The sequence below is a fragment of the Sinohyriopsis cumingii genome, chromosome 1 (genome assembly GCF_028554795.1).
Source record: "Sinohyriopsis cumingii isolate HCF-2022 chromosome 1, ASM2855479v2, whole genome shotgun sequence".
NCBI lineage: Eukaryota > Metazoa > Mollusca > Bivalvia > Unionida > Unionidae > Sinohyriopsis > Sinohyriopsis cumingii.
The window spans coordinates 140939464-140947004 of record NC_142961.1 but is presented as its reverse complement, the minus strand read 5'-3'; the positions used below and the strand labels follow the sequence as shown (position 1 = coordinate 140947004).

At 35.6% G+C, this 7541-nt stretch overlaps 1 long non-coding RNA gene across 1 annotated transcript; it reads left to right on the top strand.

The window, feature by feature from the left end:
- The first annotated feature begins 2080 nt into the window (after positions 1-2080).
- On the top strand, positions 2081-6948 carry LOC149808024 (uncharacterized). Its single transcript, XR_016418412.1, has 2 exons — positions 2081-2213; positions 6045-6948. It is a non-coding gene; the product is annotated as an uncharacterized LOC149808024 (long non-coding RNA).
- Positions 6949-7541: the final 593 nt, after the last annotated feature.

Sequence of the window (7541 nt, the reverse complement as noted above, 5' to 3'; positions counted from 1 at the left end):
TTTCATACCGGGACTGCGACAGGATACCAAAAGTTCGCATTGACCCTATAAGTACTGTAATAATGGGACTGATACAGGATACCAAAAGACTGGATTTACAGTGTAGGTATTTTAGGGTGCGCTCACCAGTTATTATGTACTTTTGAGAGAATGACGTATGTAAGGTGAATTTTTTTTTTTGCATTTCAAACATGCACAGTGGAGAGAATGTTGGCATACCTCTATGCCATTTTGATGTTATGTGGCTGACATTTCTTTGAATATTGTACTTATGGAGATTGTACATGATCTAAACACACTGCTAACTATAATGACTGCTCCCTTGTGCTAATAAATTCAGCCTGAATTAGTATAATGTACACTATCTTTAGCACCTATTAAAATACGGAAAATGAATTTTGACCAACAAGACAATACCAGCTTCTGAAAGTGGAATAGATGAATTACCAAATATATGAAATGTAAAAAAAATTATCAGCTCTTTTTTCTTACAATTTACCTCTAAAGTCCATTAAGTGAAAATGACCAAGTAGGACTAGCAGTTTTCTGAAAAGTGCACATCTGAAGTAAGGCCAAGCTGTATACTCTATAACCCATATTACACCCATCATTCATAGACTAAATTAAAGGGAATGTAAGGTTCTTTGAACAACACATAAGATATAAAAATGTCTTTTTTAAATAACCAGTATAACCAGTGAGGAAACACGGGAATATTCTTTTTCTGCAAAATTCTAACCCCTATGCAAAACACGAAACTGTAGAGCGTCAGCTTAAAACCAGGACTGCTACAATACACCAATAGACCAGATTGACCCAATAAGTATTGTAATATCGGGACGGCTACAGGATACTAAATGACCGGATTGACCCAATAAGTATTGTAATATCGGGACTGGTACAGGATACTAAATGACCGGATTGACCCAATAAGTATTGTAATATCGCGACTGGTACAGGATACTAAATGACCGGATTGACCCAATAAGTATTGTAATATCGGAACTGGTACAGGATACTAAATGACCGGATTGATCCAATAAGTATTGTAATATCAGGACTGCTACAGGATACTAAATGACCGGATTGACCCAATAAGTATTGTAATATCAGGACTGCTACAGGATACCAAAAGACCGGATTGACCCAATAAGTATTGTAATATCAGGACTGCTACAGGATACTAAATGACCGGATTGATCCAATAAGTATTGTAATATCAGGACTGCTACAGGATACTAAATGACCGGATTGAGCCAATAAGTATTGTAATATCAGGACTGCTACAGGATACCAAAAGACCGGATTGACCCAATAAGTATTGTAATATCAGGACTGGTACAGGATACCAAAAGACCGGATTGACCCAATAAGTATTGTAATATCAGGACTGCTACAGGATACCAAAAGACCGGATTGACCCAATAAGTATTGTAATATCAGGACTGGTACAGGATACCAAAAGACCGGATTGATCCAATAAGTATTGTAATACCTAACAGAGACCAACCTAAGATTAAGACGGGTGGAGTTATTTCCAGACAAAATGGGAACAATTCACCGTCCAAATTTTATCTTATTGTAGAAAAGCCAAATAGCCTTAATGGAATCCACGTAATGAAATCACATTTCATTTCTACGTTGTGACAGGGATTATTAAAATATTAAAATATGAAATGTGTGTGTGTGAGAGAGAGAGAGAGAGAGAGATACAATCGATTCTTTTCCATAGAGACAGAATACACTTGAAAAACGAGGGCGTCTGATGTCTACTCCGAAATCTTACACCATGTATCATGCCATTCACACGCGGAAACCATCAAGGAATTATCATGGGAGCCAGTACTCGCCACACACGGAAAACAATCAAGCGACTAAAATAGCAGACAGTACTCGCCACACACAAAACGATCACGACAAAATACTTGTTGTAGCCCAAACAACCATTGTCAATGAACCTTCAAGATAAAATCGTTACAGACAAAAGGAATTAATGACTTGATATTGTGCACATTGCTATTCCTAAAGCCATGATTCATCTGTTTGTTGGTATCGGAACTTTGTCACACACACAATGAACGCTCAATACAAAAATATTTCAGTCAGGAACACAACATTACTAGAAATTGCGCACATTGCAACTCCTTGTTATATATTCCTTCGTCTTGTCATATCATCTTGTCAGCGAGCGACGCGGATCACGACGCCATCAGGTACCTTACTCCAACATTTATATTCAAATATGTAATATATACATGACTCATTAGGGATTATTTGGAACTAGCCTGATATTTAATCTTTAGAATCAGTTAATTACTTGCATATTTCAGTCAAGCAAATTGTCCCTGTCACTGAACAGGTTGATGGTCAACCTTGACCAGGATGCCTCTCAATTTGAGTCTAGTTCTACTATATTTTTTAAAGAAAAGAGTTTACATAGAGTAAATCACAACATTCGGCAGGTAAATCCATCGCGAGATAAAATGAAGCATATCCATGTCAATAAACCTACGACTCACATTTTAGGTCTCTGCGGCACACTATTTGATGCTAATACTAATCATCACTCGTGTCCATCGATGGTTTCCATTTGGAAGGAAAGGACAAAGCACAAGAAAGAGGCGGTTTTCTACTCCCTCACTCTCTGTCACTATGTATGTATGTATGTATGTATGTATGTATGTATGTATGTATGTATGTATGTATGTATGTATGCAATAATTTCCGAACACTGGCTTATAAACCTTACCATATTCCTTCTTCAAAAGGGGTGAGTGTTGGAGTACAGGATGGTCTGTGTAATTACATTGTTTTAATATCTAATGGAATAGTCGATTTTAATCCGGGGTTTGTACATTTTGATCAAAAAATCACAGGAGTGGGTAGGTGGGGGCTTGTTGTTATTATTAGGATGTAAGGCTTTGATACATACATACATAAATAACTACATGCATACAGGCATACATACGCACGCACGCACACACACACATACGTACATACACACCTACCTACATACATACATAACTACATACATACGCACGCACGCACACACGCACATGCATATATACATAACTACATACATACATGCATACATACGCACGCACGCACACATACATACATACGCACACACACACACACATATATATATATATATATATATATATATATATATATATATATATATATATATATATATATATATATATATATATATATATATATATATATATATATATATATATATATATATATATATATATATTCACATCAAATGACCTGGAAACAGGAAACCAAAAGTAGTCCGCAGAATTTATCGATGTATAAAAAAAAATCCAGACCAGTATCACGTGACTGTTTACGTCCAATCAAATTGTAGAAAACGCGGTCAATTCATAAAAATTAGGATTATCATGAATTATCTACTACTTCTAACTCTAACTCTGAAATTTTATTAATTAATGGTGTCAATGTTGATTTAATGAATGACCGGCAAAGTAAATGAAATGATATTTTACAAATATAAATCACATTCCCATGATAGTCTCCTTAATTGTTTCACTGACAATACGACAATGTTAACCGATCGTATTTATTCTATGCACCCTGAATTTATTGTCTCGACAGTCGTCGCACCATATTCTATTAGCGACCACCGTCCATTCTGTGCTACAAGAAACAATGCTCTGGAAACCATTAATGAAGACTCGCGCCACTTTAAGTACCGATCCTGTAACCGTTTCCAAGAGAATACCTCTTTGACCGACTTTAAATACGCTTTACGTAACTGTCAGCCTACTTTTATGCAAAAAGGAAGCGAAGAAACATGGCTGGCTGGCTTAACTCTAAAATAAGGGAAGCCATGAAAATGCGTGATTTCTGTCACAAACAGCGTTTAAAACTAAGTTACAAAAATTAGCAGAAATTTAGTAAAAAGTGGAACAGCTAATATTATAAAGGATAATTTTAATTGAGAATTAAAGTGGCTGCAGAAAAATATGGAAACATTTTCGTAACTTTAATTCAAGTTAATAATTTACCGTCAGAATTAAAAACCGATAGCCATACTAGTACAGAACCGTTAAATATTGCAAGCGACCTAAATAACCTTTTTACATAATTAACTTCAATCCTTGGTTAATATTCTTAAACATTAATTGGTTCTCTCTCTCTCATTATATATATATATATATATATATATATATATATATATATATATATATATATATATATATATATATATATATATATATATATATATATATATATATATATATATATATATATATATATATATATATATATATATATATATATACTAATTTTACACAATCTTCTGTCAATTTCGTGCTCCAATCTTCATATGCCTCAATTAAATCATATTCCGTTCTGCAATAATGCTGTGGAGAATACCATAGTACCATTTCCAGCGATAAGAAACACACAAAAAACACCAAACACTATTCTTTTAAGAGCGCGCACCACATAATTCTTCTTTCTCGTTATGCCAAGTCTCAAACAACTAACTTGGATCCCATGCATCTTCCAAATCTACATGTATATCGTACGTATGTTTCGATCAAGTGCTTGCATGCATGCATATTTTATGATTGTATACGAGTGTGCCAGACACTGTGGTAAGCAGTTATATTTGTACTTATACTGTGCATTGAGAGTTTTAATATTCTGTTAATGAGGATTGCATGTAAGATTGTTTGCTTAATTCAGAACCAATTGTATCATTCTCAGAAAATAAACTTATTATTATTATTATTGAGAGAGAGACAGAGAGAGAGAGTACAAAAACGTAACGTGTATGCAACTGATAATGTGTCCGTTGAATTATCCCTTATAAGCACGCATATTTAGTTCATGTTACTTTCTCTTTAATTTCCCAGAAGCACTGTACTAACCTATGCTAATATTCAGAACAACAGTTCGTGTATAGACAGAAAAATAACCTTACTGTGCTTAGGCACGCATCCTTTTCAATTGGCCTGTATGCTCTACCTGGAGGGGAAATTCAGCTATCACACCTGGGCATCAAAACGCTGTTAAAATCCAATAAAATGCCTATAACTTTGCCACCTTCACAAGGTCATGGGGTGATAAACAAGCAAGAGGCCGAAGCGACAGATGGTGGCAAAGATACGTCCAACTCAAATTAGTCTTTATCAAATGAAATATACATTAAAACTTGATACCTCGCTCAGAATTAGAAGTGCTCGAGTCACAAAGACCCATCACCTACCCTGACCAACCTAAAAAATGTTAAACTTTCAAAGGACCAAAACTTTACAAAAAGTACAATTAAATTAAATCTGTATAAAAAAAGACCGTTACCTATCTGCATGATTTCAGACCGTATTAAAACATTAAGCTTAAAAAGTGCCTTAAATTTGTCGAACATGAATGACACATGCCACATACAAATTTAAAAAATATACAAACACAAATTACCAAAATAACAGTGAAATATGTCGTGTAGAATAATTAGATGAAACAAATGGTAAGGACATCAATTAGAAGCTGGCTGTCTGCTGAACCAAGGCGATATAATATGAAGCACCAATAAAATGAAGCTTTTTCCATGTTTTAGATGGCACGTGGAGAGCTTTTTTTTATGTCACTGAGACATCCGTCTTGGAAATCGTTTTATTATTTGTCCATTCTGTTCTATTTCAACGATAGCCTGATGCAAATAAATAATACGGGGAGAAAAAAAAAAGTTGCCTGATTTTTTAATTAACCGTGTTTCCAGGGACATGTCTTACTTAAAAAAATATGTCCTCCATCTTCAAGCCCGGATATAGATTCTTCCAGTCCAGTCGAAACGTTTATTTGCCAAATCCTTTTTTAAAAAAAATCCACTACCTATTCATTCTATAAAGTCATCTACCTAGACCATCTTCCAAGTTTAAAGACATTGTTAAATCTTGCCCATTGCCCTTTGACCCCGAGATATAAGGTCAAATTTGGTCGTTCAGCTCAATTATTGCCTATTATAAGCTTTTGTTTTTCGGCTGAGAGCTAAGTTTTTTTTTCAGCGTTTAGCGTGCCAGACTCACGACAAAAATGGTTCGGGTTCGAATCCTACTATCAGGCAAGCCTGGGTCATCTACCGGGGTGTGTCCTTAAGCGAGGCATTTATTCCAAATCCCTCGGCACTAAATAACCTACCTGTGTTGTTATGCTGTAAAGTGCCATGACAAAAGGTAAAGCTTGTTTGGCTGCCTGCGTGTGCATTTATGTGTATATGATGAATGAGTATTTTTCTGTGTATATGATAAATTGCCAACGACATTTCAACCACGTCCAAGACGGTTTTGCGGTGGTCAGGGATGTTTCTGATAGGATATTTTCACCTTATTCTGACCTCAGCTGTGATCATGTCTCTAACAAATCACCTTTTGATTTCGCTGTTATTCAATTCTCACAGACACAGACTGTTTCCAAACCACCCACAAAGAAAATGAATGCCCGACCCAGCATCATAGGTCACAGCGACTCCGGAAGGTGCTGCTCTTACGCAAGACGCCGCAGGAATCAGCATCCAACAATATTCAGTCTATGTTTGTAAAGGAATCCAGACCAGCTTTCTCACGCAGTCGTTTACCTTGACTAACTTTATAGCTACCAAAACAGATTCATAAGTGGGTAGACTGCTTTTACCGATTCTAGTGAGTAATTGAACATGGTGAGAAGCACCGAGTGAACTCGATAAGATAATTTGGTTGGATTAAAATGTTTCTCACATTTCTTTTCAGTGTGTGTGTGTGTGTGTGTGAGAGAGAGAGAGAGAGAGAGATATGGTTAACATAAGTAAATTTTGTTGTATCTTCTTTGTAATGGCGTACGATTTCTCACAATTAAATATATTTGTATAATTCAGTATGTTTGTAGGTCAATTAAAAAAAAAGTTTGCAACCATTAATTAAAAGTCAGAACTTATTAATTTTATTCTTTTTTTTCTATTTCTATTATTCCATTGTTTAAAGTAAGTATCGTTGTTGAGCCTGCCAATCTTGATCAGCTCGCTGCGATAACATTTCCATTCCGCACCCCTTACATGCAAACTAGATTTAAGTGTAAAAATGTATTTCAGTTATTTACTGAATCATAACATTTGACACTCCACGGAAGCACCCTACCCACCCCGTCAAACAAAACAAAACAAAAGAGATAGCCCCCCCCCCCAAAAAAAAAAACAAAAAAACAGCAGAGCTAGTCATTCTTCAAATTACTAAGGTCAGAGTGATTTCCACTCAATTAATAACTGGGTGATTGGTAGTCATAGGAGTTAAAAGGTAGGAAGGAAAAAGAATGGGGGTTATTTTAAGTCCACTCTCGTGGTCTTGTCTTGACAGCTTCCAAATTGCCACATCACTGATTCTCTCACTGCAAGAGGTTGTTCCGCCTTTCCACGACGTGTTTACAACTGTGTAAGAAACTGTGTTATCGTTTTATTCGTTGTGTCATGCTTGGATACCTCAACAAGTTCAAGGTCATTTACCTGGCGCGTAGAGATAAGTCGCGAAGATATC